The sequence below is a fragment of the Hirundo rustica genome, chromosome Z, assembly GCF_015227805.2.
Source record: "Hirundo rustica isolate bHirRus1 chromosome Z, bHirRus1.pri.v3, whole genome shotgun sequence".
NCBI classification, from domain to species: Eukaryota; Metazoa; Chordata; class Aves; order Passeriformes; family Hirundinidae; genus Hirundo; species Hirundo rustica.
In genome coordinates, this window is record NC_053488.1 from 42,004,818 (window position 1) to 42,017,383 (window position 12,566).

A 12,566-nucleotide genomic window follows, 5' to 3' on the forward strand; every position below is an offset into this window, starting at 1 on the left:
CATGATTTCCATTTTGCAGACCTGAAAAACATTTGTCCTGCTTTACAGACAGGTTGACTTTGTAGAGAAGGCTGATCCTCATGGTCTCTTCTATCTCACATTGTTCTCTGCTAGAAATTTAGGAATGTCTGACAACTATGGTAAGGACCATTTTTTTTGAACTTGAAATGCAAAATATTATCATTTCAACTCTGCTTTCAATGAAGCAGGATGAATATTTAACTCATTTTGCATGTAAGAACTCCTAAAAAATGTAATTGTCTCTCGTACTATGTTTATTGCCTAATGTAACTTCTAAATAGATATATAGGGTTTTTGTTGAAAAAGTCATATAGCACTACAGCGGCATAGAAGTGATCTAAGTCTAGCTGGCACTGCTTCACATATGATTTTACTGCATGTGTTAACTCTCTTATCTCCTTTTAACTGAAAGCAGAAAATTACACAATAAAAATTTTATTCAGATTATTTTTACCTAGATACGGCTTTACAGCTGTGTAATGGTCAAGCTTGCCCTAGCCTCAAGTCTCACTTTAGAATAATTAACCTAAAAAAATATGACCACCTGAACAAAGAAGACTTAACTTGCTCTAATGAGGAGGAAAGAGGAGTTGGCAGTAAAAGAAGGTAATAAAATATTTCATTCTTTAGCTTTCTACTGGTCATGGCTACCAACGGTATTTCTGTTCAGACATATGTGATATTAAATTTATATCATTTTGCCAGGATAAGAAACATTTTTATTCTGGTTTAACTCAATTGCCTACTTTTAATGTAACAAAAAAAAAAACAAACAAAAAAAACAAACAAACAAAAAAAACAAACCACAACTTTAACAACCGTCAATGTAGAATGACTCTGAAAAGAGAGTACATAAATTTATTTCTTGAAATGTCAATTGTACCAAATTCACAGACAAGATCCCATTTTTTTATACATTCAGCTCTCACTAAATGTTGTTTTTAGGACTTTGAATCAATTTTTTCCTAATATATGTCACCTATAACATCTAAACACCATTATTTCCTTAATAATTATTTTCCTTAAAGTGCTAATAGAAATGCATTCTCTTCATTGCATGCTTAAGGAAGCACTATCTTATCACTCACATTGTTGAACCTACAGTGTGTGTAAACCATACATATGGAGTAACTTAAGAAATCATATTCCAATGCTAGAAAAATGCTGATTCACTGGCAGCAAAATGACATTTAGAAAAATACCACATTCTCAAAGGCATTAATTAATGTTATTTATTTTCCTTTTGTTACTATACATTGTCTACATGAAGGGTAGGAACTGTGCAGCAAGAAGCAGCATAAATGTAACTATGAGATTAAAAGGTTTAAAAAAATGTAATTAATTTGAAAGAGGAAAACAATAAAATAAACAAAACAAAATAAGAACTAAAACCCAAATCATTAATTTGAATAAAATTATTCTTCTGTTAATGTACCATTTATCCAGCAATCATATAGGTATGTATATTTTATATGTGCTGCCAAATTTAACAACAGTTTCAACTTTAACAGTCATCACAATTTGGTGGAAGGTGGACTTACACAGAAGTATAATAATTTTCAACTAACTAAGAACTGTGATAATGTATTTTCTAATGTTTAAAATTATTTTATAGGAACATGAAATCACAGAATATTCTGAATTTAGAGGAACACCAAAGAATCACAGAGACCAACACTTGGCACTGCACAGAACAACCCAAAAAACCCACCCTGTATTCCTGAGAGCCTATTCCAAACACTTCTTGAAGCTGAGTAGGATTGGTGGATTTTAAAATGCCGTAATGTAGAAAACAGGGCTCACCCATTTCTACGCATTTTCACTGTAATCTGATACAATTAACAAATTGCATCTTTTCTCATCTAGGAAGAAATACCTCTGCAGCATTAGCAATATCTCAGTTAAAAAATGTTCAGCCTGAGAAAAAAATTCTGATTTTGCAACCATTTTGTACACTTTTTATAAAAATTAAGTATATTGTCTGTACATAATTGTCCCTTTTGGTGGGTTTTGTTTTGTTTTGTTTTGTTTTGTTTTGTTCTCCAAGAAGAGGCTACTTCTGAAATAAATGGAAAACATCCTACCATCCACTCTGCAGTCACAGTTAAGTCTTTGTCTTGTCTCTACATTGTAAAGGAATATGATGCAAATAAAGCTAATTCCATCCAATCTTATTTCAAAAATTATAAATTAATTTCTCTTATTAAATTTTCTCTTTTCAGTGACACTCTTCTGCTATTTGTTCACTGTCAGGCTGTATGTGGTTCCTCATTCTGGGGTCTCTGCAATTTCACATCCTGTGAAATCTATTGAACTTAGTCTAATAACTCCCATGGCATAAGAATCATACTAAAGGCTGGAGTACTATTCATCCCAAATTACAGTTCACAAACTTTTACACTTATTACTGACATAAATACCAAATTTTTTGAAGTATAAGCCTCTATTTGGAAGAAAAATAAACAAATTATCTTTTTCTTGATTAGGACTTTTGCTTAAGTAGTTTATCCAATATTATCATAGTTTATTTTGCAATGGTTTCCTGGAACATTAAACTATGCCATTATCTAGAAGCTCAAATATTCTTTTCTTTCTACCAAACATGCATAGTGAGCTGTAGTTTATTCCCGAAATACAGAGAAATTCTTTGCTAAAAGAAAAGAAAAATACAGATATTAGTCAGGCTCTTTACTTCTTTAGCAATAGAGTAAATCACTGTAGCACCACATTAGAAATTCATTGTCCATAACGCTATGATGTTTCCTTGCTGTACTTAAGTATTAATCAATCTGATTCAAGAGCCATTTCAACCAAAGCTTATATTTTTGCAAACACATTTGTAAATTTTTATTAAATGGCCTGGACAGAATAGGCAGCTAGAATTCATTATTTGTTGACAAAGAGTGAAATTACTCTAAAGTAAAATATGACTTGTATTCTTGGGTTTAAGTCTGTTACTGAGAGTGACAGAAAACCTGGCCAGCGAAGAAATATTTCTACTTTTTTTAATTTGTTAACATTTCTTTGCAGTCTATTGTCGAACCTTTTCTTAATGTTCAGTTACACAATTCATTGGCAGCTGTATCTATTTGTAGCTGTGCTAAAACCATCATATTATACAGAACTTGTATGGATTTTTTCCATTGCTGCTGTCTATACACTGGTATATCCACAGTTCAACAGTCTCATCAGTTCCTGACCTTTATTTTGTCAGGCAGTGGTAAACTCATCTAAACACTGGAAACATGTTAACTGAAAGTACAGAAACACAAACTCTGTCTCTGTAAGCCTGAGAGAGTTCCTATAAATGGGGACAACCAAGAACATACTCATCATTATTCATATTTTTGAAATTAGACTATCAGTTTCAGTTATTTGTTGTTACTGAGTTCAGTTTGTGAACTGAACTGCAGAGTTACAAATGCCTAGTATTTTAAAAGAAAAATCATAAGACATACTATCCTAAAAATAAGTCATTGGAAATTCTTTTCTGGAGCAGCACTGTAATGTGCCATTTTGTTAAACACCATTTATATGCTGGCAGCTTGCTTTCTGTCATTTATTAACTGTTCTTAATATGAGGAGAATAATCTTGGGCAATTGTAGGTAACTATATCCAAAAGAAAACACAAAATTACAAACTAAGAAATATTTTAATATTTTGATTGCTACAGATCTTAGTTGGAAGCAAAAAAAGAGAAAAATCTGGAGAAAAAAAGAGTGATGAAAAGTCACTTACTTGAAAGCTATGTCTCTAGCTTTCAGGAGCTCCTTCCTGAAAGCATAGCTTTTTCTATATATTTATATAGAAATTAAGCTGTCAGTTGAATAGAAAGAAAATATTGTATTAATTAACATTTTTGACTCTTATAGAATAGAAAAAAATTAATTTATAATATGTACACGCATTTGAGATGTAAAGTCACTTAAGATGTTAAGAAAAGTTGTCCAAGAAAGTAACAAAACCCCTTTTCTATTTCCTCACTTATTTTGAAGTACCTGTGTGTAAGATATATAAAATGAAAGCTGTGGCTCTTTGTCTGAGAAAATGAAAAATGAAAATTACTTCCCCCTCACCAGAAGGAATAAAAAATATTTCCGAAACAGAGAACTTAGGTTAGATATTTCTCTCATATTTATGCATTTCTTCTTTATGCACTTCTCCTCCATTTTTTTTTTTTTCTCAAAATTTCTTAAAAATTAAGATTCACATGAACATCATGAGTAACAGGAGACTCATTCTCTTTGCACAGGAAGCAGTGCCAAAATTTTTCATAGTCAAGATTTAGTTATCATTTTATATTTGTATGTTTTGGACAAAGTATATTAATTAATATCTGGTCAGGTAGATGTTCCTCTTCAGTAATGTGCCACTTAACAAATAACTACAACTACAACTACAACCCTGGCACTATAAGCATCGAAGCTCTATGGAACACATTGTACACAGAGCTCTTCCATTATGTGACAAGGACAGAATACATACAGAAAGATGTCTTCAGGCCATTCAGTGAAAACAGCCCATAACAAGAAATTTTTCATATATGCTTAGTTTCATTTTGCTTCATGGAAGGAGAAATGTCCTGGGGTGAAAGGGTAGAAAGGGAATAATTTTCTTGGCAACCCCCTGCCATAAATCTCTCTAAGGTGATGCCTCTCCTGTAGGGATAATGAGGGTGCAATAAACAGAAAAAGCAATTACTTGGTTTAACATCAATCAACTATACAGAATATGAATACTGCTTTTAGGTTGTCTTGTTTCAGAAGAGAAGGAGTATACTTTTGTAACTCTAATCTGTAGTGATAAAACTACTACAGATTTCTTGCTTCCAGTTTACAGTGGCATGATTGTAGTATTTCTGACAAATACATAGCAGTGTCTGTACTTAATTCAAACAGCCTAAGAAGGTCGCAGCGTACTAATTGGATCACAGGTTTCTTTCCCAGCTAGTACTTTGCTAACATTCACCCTCTTCAAAGGAGTCACTCAGGGAAGGCTCTGCATTAGAGACTGAAGTCATCTCTAAAAACACCAAAACTTTAGTCAGACTTTCTGCTTACATGGGTATACAGAGTATTTATGTTTTTATTCTTCCACTTTTCATTTGCTATTCATATTCGTCATATATTTATATACATGTTTGGAAGAGTAGGAATTTCTCTTGCAAGTTTAATTTTCACTCTAGGCTACTGATTGTCTTCCATTACTGGAGACTTGCTGATGAAACTTATCTCAGCTGCAACCGCAGCCTGTCTTTCCTCCAAAGACACTGCAGCTTGCAGTTTATCAGCTTTGAGCAGCATCTTAGCATCTGTTTTGCATCAGAATCTGCTGCTTTGTTATGATTCCAGTAAGAAAGGCACTCAAACTCTGCGAAGTATCAATTCAAATACCATTTATTAGAGATAACATTATACAGAAAGAGTAATCTTAAGTCTCTCAGATGCTGGGAGTCTCGAGCTGTGCAACACCAAGTGTTGGATCAGGACACAGCATATAGTGCAGCATCCTTCTGTGTTTGGTAGAATACCCTATTTTAATCATTCACAAAAAAAGAATTTTTTCCACTGCTGAACACAAATAACTTTCACACAGAAACTTCTTTCTGAACATTTAGATGATCTAAAAACAAGATCACAAAGGTGTCATCATGGCTTGTGTCAAATGGACACTGTAGTTCACTCTTTTTTCACAGGCCGCAGCCTTGACCTCTGCCACCTCAGTCATGTGGAGAGACCTGTCACTGGGGAAACAGTGGAGATCAGTGGAGATCCTCATCATCACTCATTCTGGTGATGCAGAGCACTGGAGCTACACTAGAACTGGTGCCATGAAGTGCTCCAACATCCTCAACATGGCTGATTGCATTCCTGGTGCACATGATGGAGTCCACTGGCTCAATGCACAGTTGCAGGCCAAGTGTTTATGGGTCTGAGGCCGCTGCATGGCACTGCGTCGTGGGGCTGGGCAGTTGGGGCTCGCAAGGAGTGGTATTGCATGATATGGCTGGGAGAGGCAAACGGGGTTGCAGGGTGGGCCTCTTACCCTTGTCCTGTGGGTTTTGCAGAGTACTGGAAGTGCTGCAGAAGCATGGCAAAAGTCCATCAATGGGAGCAGAGTGGTGAGCGGCCCTGGCACCCAGCACCCCACAAACATCCAACACCTCAGCAATACTTCAGGATTGTGCCGGGGGCTGTCCTTTCTTAACAGCAGGTGCAGAAGGGCAAGAGCCTACACTGACCTCAGGGAGGCAGCGAATGCTGAGGGAGAACACCAGATCCTGCCCCAGTCTCTCACCCTATGCCCTGCCTCAGTCCATGCAGGGCAGTGCTGCCTAGTAACCAAGGAGGCCTGCTCTCCAGAGGTCCTACCACAGGGGCCAGGGTCTTTTCCCTTTCTCTGCACAGTGAATATGGAGGCTTCAAGAAAGGAATGCCTGTCCCCACTGACCTGCCTGCCCATCCCTTGGAACCTTGAGGACCTATGTGTCATGGCAGAGCTCCATTTTCATAGACTTCTTCTTCCGGCCCCATGCCATCACTGACTTGACCCTTCTCAACCATGTGGAACAATGCCAGTTCTCCAAGATTGGTCTGAGGGTAGTAATGAAACTGGGGATGGTCTTTCACCAGGATTCCCCCTGGAGCTTCCGTCAGGAACAGACCTAAAGCAGGGATGCTTGCTGGAAACATCAAGGATAGGGCACAGTACCTTGTGATATGAAGGTGCATGTTGGCAGCCTCACAGACATGGCTGTAGGCAATGATGTGCTGCTCCTGGAGATCACCCACACCCTCCCATAGGCCCAGGTGCTGCCCAAGTGGAACTGAAAGCCGCTACAGGAGGAACTGGTGCAGTGGAGAGAGGTACTGGGAGCCTGCAGACGTTGCCATACTAAGGTATAGTCGAGCTGGAGTTCCTGAGGAACTGTGTCCCCTCAGAGCTGCTGTGGGTGGATGTGAACTAGAGTGCAAATAGGGGCATAACCCCACCATCTAAGCCCTTCTGTAAGCCCCTGTGCTGGCAGATCTGGACCCAGAAGATTAATATAACCTGAATTTCATTAATCCTGACCATCCAGTGAATGTGGGGTCAGGAACCCCCTGGGTTACCCCAATCCTATCCAAAATGTTAAAAATTACTTATTTTCTCTAGCCTTGGCATTATGATTCTTCCATCCATCCCACAGATGGGGGTGCAACACCCTTGATGCCTGACCCCAATGGGGATTTGAGCAGTGCTGAAACCCACCAAATGGGAGTTGGGGTATCTGGTACTCCAGTGAGTGTGCTGGCATCTGGAGAGTTAGATAGGCTGGAGAACTGGGTGATGGGTATCACCATAAGCAGTGACATCAGTTCAGGGCAGTGCTGGTTTCATGGTTGGATTTGGTGGCACATGAGTCTCCTTTAAGGGGTAATTCCAATTATAAGTGCTCAGCAATGGTAACTGGAGCTGAGAACATGAGAGTGTGAGTGGATGAGAAGCTCATCATGACTCAAAAATGTTCACTTGCAGCTTGGAAAGCCAACCACATCCTGAGTTGCATCCAAAGCAGCATGGGCAGCAGGTCAAGGGAGATGATTCTTTCCCTCTGCACTCCCCTCTTGAAACACCCGCTGGAGTACTATATTCAGACTAGATTGTTAGAAATAAGAATCCTGAATTCACAAAATATGATATCCTATCCTGTGCAGATGCTTGGAGTTCTGTTCCTTTACATGTGTAATTAGTTAATCTCAGTTACAGTGAAAGTCAAAAACATTCTTTCATTTGTCTTCACCAGCCACTCATCTTGCCTTTGCAATTTATATATAAACAGAACAGGACCACTACATATTTGGGAGATGAAAAATCATCATGACATGAGTATTTAGAAAGGTCTATTTCTGAAAAATTAAGGAAACTCAGAATATATGAGAGAGAGAGAGAGAGAAATAGAGAGAGAGAGAAGAAAGCATTAACTAATGGGATGAGTTCATCTTCAATGTTACTGATGAAAACCTAGCAGAGAGTGACTAAGTCTGTTTTTTACTAAAATGATTCATAACTCCTTTTATCATTTGCATAGAAATAAGTGGTGATTCGGATCTTGTTCAAGATCTATATTAGGAAATTAACAGCTTTGGCAATTATCCTGTTATAAATTTTCTGAATTTTCTATAAGCACTCTCATGAAATGGAAACAGATTCCTTTGAATATGAAAGTCTTTACCAACAGCGTGTCAGTCTGGAGGCATTAGTAATGTCTTCTCCAGTTTAATGGTGCATCAATGTTTCCTTCTCAAAGAATAGTATTGTAGCAGTCTAAGAAGAGTTATGCTGCTTAGCTGCTGAGGCAATTTTCTTACATGATACCTGTTAAAGTCACCCTCTAAATGTTCCCTTTTGATAAACAAATAAACAGTTCAATTCCCTGTCCATAAAAAGTCTCTTCTGTTGAAAGAAGTCTAGGTAAGCTGAGTAATGATCTCTTGAGATCCCTCTGGTTGGTAGCACAACTTTCTGCCCTACCATCCAGATCATCACATAATTATAAAATAGCTTGGGCTACATAATCTAATTACCCACTAGACCAGATTGCTCAGAACCCCATCCAACCTGGCCTTGAATACTTGCCGGAATGGGCATCCACTTCTGTATAAGATCCATTTCAGCACCTCACAACTCACAGGGTACAGAATTTCTTCTTAACAACTAGACTAATCTGTTTTCTTTTAGTTTAAAAATGTCTCCCCTTGTCTTATCAGTACCTGTCCATGTAAAAAGCTACTGCACCTCTTTTTTATAAGCCTCATTTAGGAACTGGAAGGTCTCAATAAAATCTCCCAGGAGCCTTCTCTTTTCCAGTTTGAACTACCCCAACTGCCTCATCCTGTCTTAATAAGAGAGGTCCATCTTATTGTCTGCTTATCCAGCCCGTACTTCATCAACTTCTCTATGAAGAATGGAGACTGAGGTTTTGTTTTTAGAATAAGGCTAATACACTGTTTTTCTTGTAGCCCATTAGTGGCCTTAAACATTTAAAGGGACAGAAACAATTAACTGTCACTGACTTTACCCTGTGTTGTCGTTAATATATTTTATGCTATGTAAATAATTTCCTATACTGTAAAGGGTTTTGCAGTTTGTATTTTCTATAATAATTCTTGTCTTTTTTGACTGCTGCAGCACACCAGACAGCCACAAGCCAGAAAGTGAATCATGATACAAAAAGGGATGCCAGCTGAGTAACTTATCGCTGTACATGCTTTTCAATAAAACAGATGCATTTTTTGCACTTTGAACTTCTAGGAGCAAAAACAGACACTGGAATTAATATTATTAGCTTAAGCAAAGACAAGGAAATATTCCAATATTGTTCACTCCTCATATCAGTTCTATTATTGAATGAAATTCTCAAATGAAGCCATAATGATTCATTAAAGAACAATAAAAGAGTTAAAGGAAAAGTTTTTCTCTCTTTCTGTCACGTTGCTCTACCTTTCCCCATTTAAAGTGAATCAACTTGTCTAATGACCTAAAATGATTCAATAACTCAACCTTTTTCTTCACCAAAATGTATCTTTTCTCTATACTCTATAAACAGATCCTGAAAAATATAGCAATTATCTTAAGACCTGCTTCTGCTCTTCTCAGCCCCTCTGGGATTGCATTTGATGTCTTGCACATAATGGCAGAGGAAAAAAACGCTACTATGAAAGAGGCTTATTGGGGACTACTCCTGCATCTCCCATTTCTGTAAGCTGGAAAATGCTACTGTCTCTACTGCTACAAATTGAATTACAGAACATAAGTATGCCAACACTTTAAAGAAAAAAAAAATAATAATAATAATAAAGTAGAAGTAAATGAAGAAAATGTAGCTACAATACAACAATGTAAAATAGGTCACCTAAGTCTCTCCTTTTGCCTTTTATAAGTACCTTAAATACTTTAGGATCCCTTTTAATTTTGCTTAGATTATTTACTGAGGGGTTTTTTTTTGGGAGTGGTATATTTGCTAACAGTCAGCTTCAGACACAGAGCATTAGACCTAACATGTAAAATTTTTAGAGATCTGTCAGAGTGGTAAATGCCAAATGCACACTTTTATCTCTTCCTGTAGCTAAGCTGAAAATCTTCTCTCTAACAGTTTTTTGTCCCTACTCACATTTGCAAAGAAACTTTTCAATTATTTTGGCATTATTACACATTTGGAGGAAAAGGACAGAGCAAAAGAGGGTTAAGATTACCCCCAAAATATTTAGGTTTGGTATCTTGTGAAAGAAGAGAAAATTGGATTTGTGCTCCTCACCTCCTATTCAAGTGGGGGAAGTTCTAAAACTGAGGTATTTATTAGATTAAAATTTAGACTCCCTAACTCTATGTGTGCATTGCAGATTCACCTAAAATACTATCCAACAATATTTTAAGCAAAAATTTATAGCAAAATCTATCTTTAATGAAACAATCTATCACTAACTAGAATTTAATATGTACTCCATTGGAAGTGAGCATGGTAGGAGGGAGAGTCAGCTCCCTCAAGGTTCTCTTTAAAGCAGAAAGGGGTAATAATTAAAGCAGGAAGCTGTAAATTGCAAGACACAGGCACAAATCTGACCCATACTATAAGGAAATGAAATTGATAAGTGGTCACTGGAACATGGGAATATTAATTTCAGTAGGATTATGTGATCAAGTACCTTGTGAAAGGGGATTGCAAGGAAAAGGGAGAAGCCATTAACAGAATATACAGTGACAAAAGTGACAAGTAAATATAATGGAAGCACAGTTAAGAGGTAAACCTGGCCAACACACTGACTGATGGAAGAAACTGCAGCAGGAGGAGCTTTGCAGCTGACAGGGGTGAAAACCTGAGGATCCGGGCGGCTGGAAGGCTAGTGGGACTGTGCAAACTGATGGAGAACTGTGCAAAGGGGACTGGGAAGGAATAAAGGGAGGGTAGGCAAAAAAATTATGAAATGAGCTAGTCAAATGTAAAATAGGACAGTAAATGAACTTTTCTGACTAAGACTAAGATATGATCACTGCAGACCACTCTATCTTCTTAAATAATTTTTTAACTACATCTCTGCATAATCTCATTTTTCCTGTGTCTTTTAGTGCTGCAAAGGCTAACTAGCAGCTTCTTGTCACTATATATGAATGAGTAGCTCGGCATCAGCCACTGGAGCAGAACCACTGTACATAGTGCATGTGCTTGGTGCTGGCTGCTGAAAGGGGTTGAGTGTCTGTACATCTCCCCAAGCGGAGTATGTCTGCATCCTCTGTCTGTATCATTTGATTACAAACCATAAACAGGACAGCCCTTAACAATATGTCTGTTGTGAATGTTTTATTCATTCTCCCCAGGACATCAGAACCTCAGAATTTAGGTAATATTGGAATATTAGAATGGTTCACACTAGTGAAATCTTCTTTCAGAGAAGTGTGAATTATTGAGTGGTCCCTTGCCTACCAGCATATTTATAATTCTCTAAGCATGACAGTCTTTGTATGAAGAACGCCATTTGATTGTATCTGAGGTGAGAAAAGTTGTTTTACAAATTTGTTTTAGTGATATTTTAATATAACATGGGAAATTTCAGGTGGATTGAGTGAGGACAGACATAACGTTTTTTATTATGCTTCACCTTTATGAACTAGAAGTCCAGGCAAATATAATTACCTTTGTGGATGACTTCAGTGAGGTTTTTTTGTATTAAAGATTTTTATTATGCTTTGGTGCCAAATCAAATTGCTGTGTTTGCCGACTATAATTCACACTTGACTTCTTAATTTCTGCTAGGTACACAAATAGTACTGATTTTTGGTCTTTAAAAGAAATAGGACTTCTTCTGTGCTCAGCAGTATGGTCCAAAAATAATATGGTAATCCTAAATTTACATATTATGTGAAATTAATTTCTAGGGGTATCATTAAGATGCTTTATAAGACCAAATTTTAAACCTGAGACAGTAGCCTTAAATCAAGGAAATGTTTGGGGTTTTTTTTTAAATCTAGCTTAATTCTTTACTCCAAATTATAATAGATATATCATGAACAATATAATTCTTTACGTTTGTGTGAAAAAATTATTTCCATCTTAATGGTTTTCCATTCCAATGTTTGGATTTGCAAAATATATAAGTAAATGCTAAATATTACTTCACTCTCATCTAAGAGGTGTATCTAAGACTATATTGTTCCGTCTCCTTGAGTCTCTGTTAATCTGTATTCTTCATGAATCCGTAGTACAGAACATATTTACTTCTATACTTACTTATGGACTCTGCTGACGCAAATCCTAACTTCACTTAACCCATTAGTGGGGTACTTGTCTTAGGTTCTTATTTCAGAAATAAATCCTGGTGGTGCTTTTAACTTAAAAAAATTATGATGAAGAAAGATTAGCTATATTAGTGCTTATGCTGCTCTTTAGAGGACCAAATACTTTAATTTCCAAATGAAGTTTTAGTTGTTGGAATTTTGGCTCAAGCCAATGAATTATTTCTTTTTCATTTGTTGCCTTGCTTTGGGGATGGAAACTGATCTCTTTAGC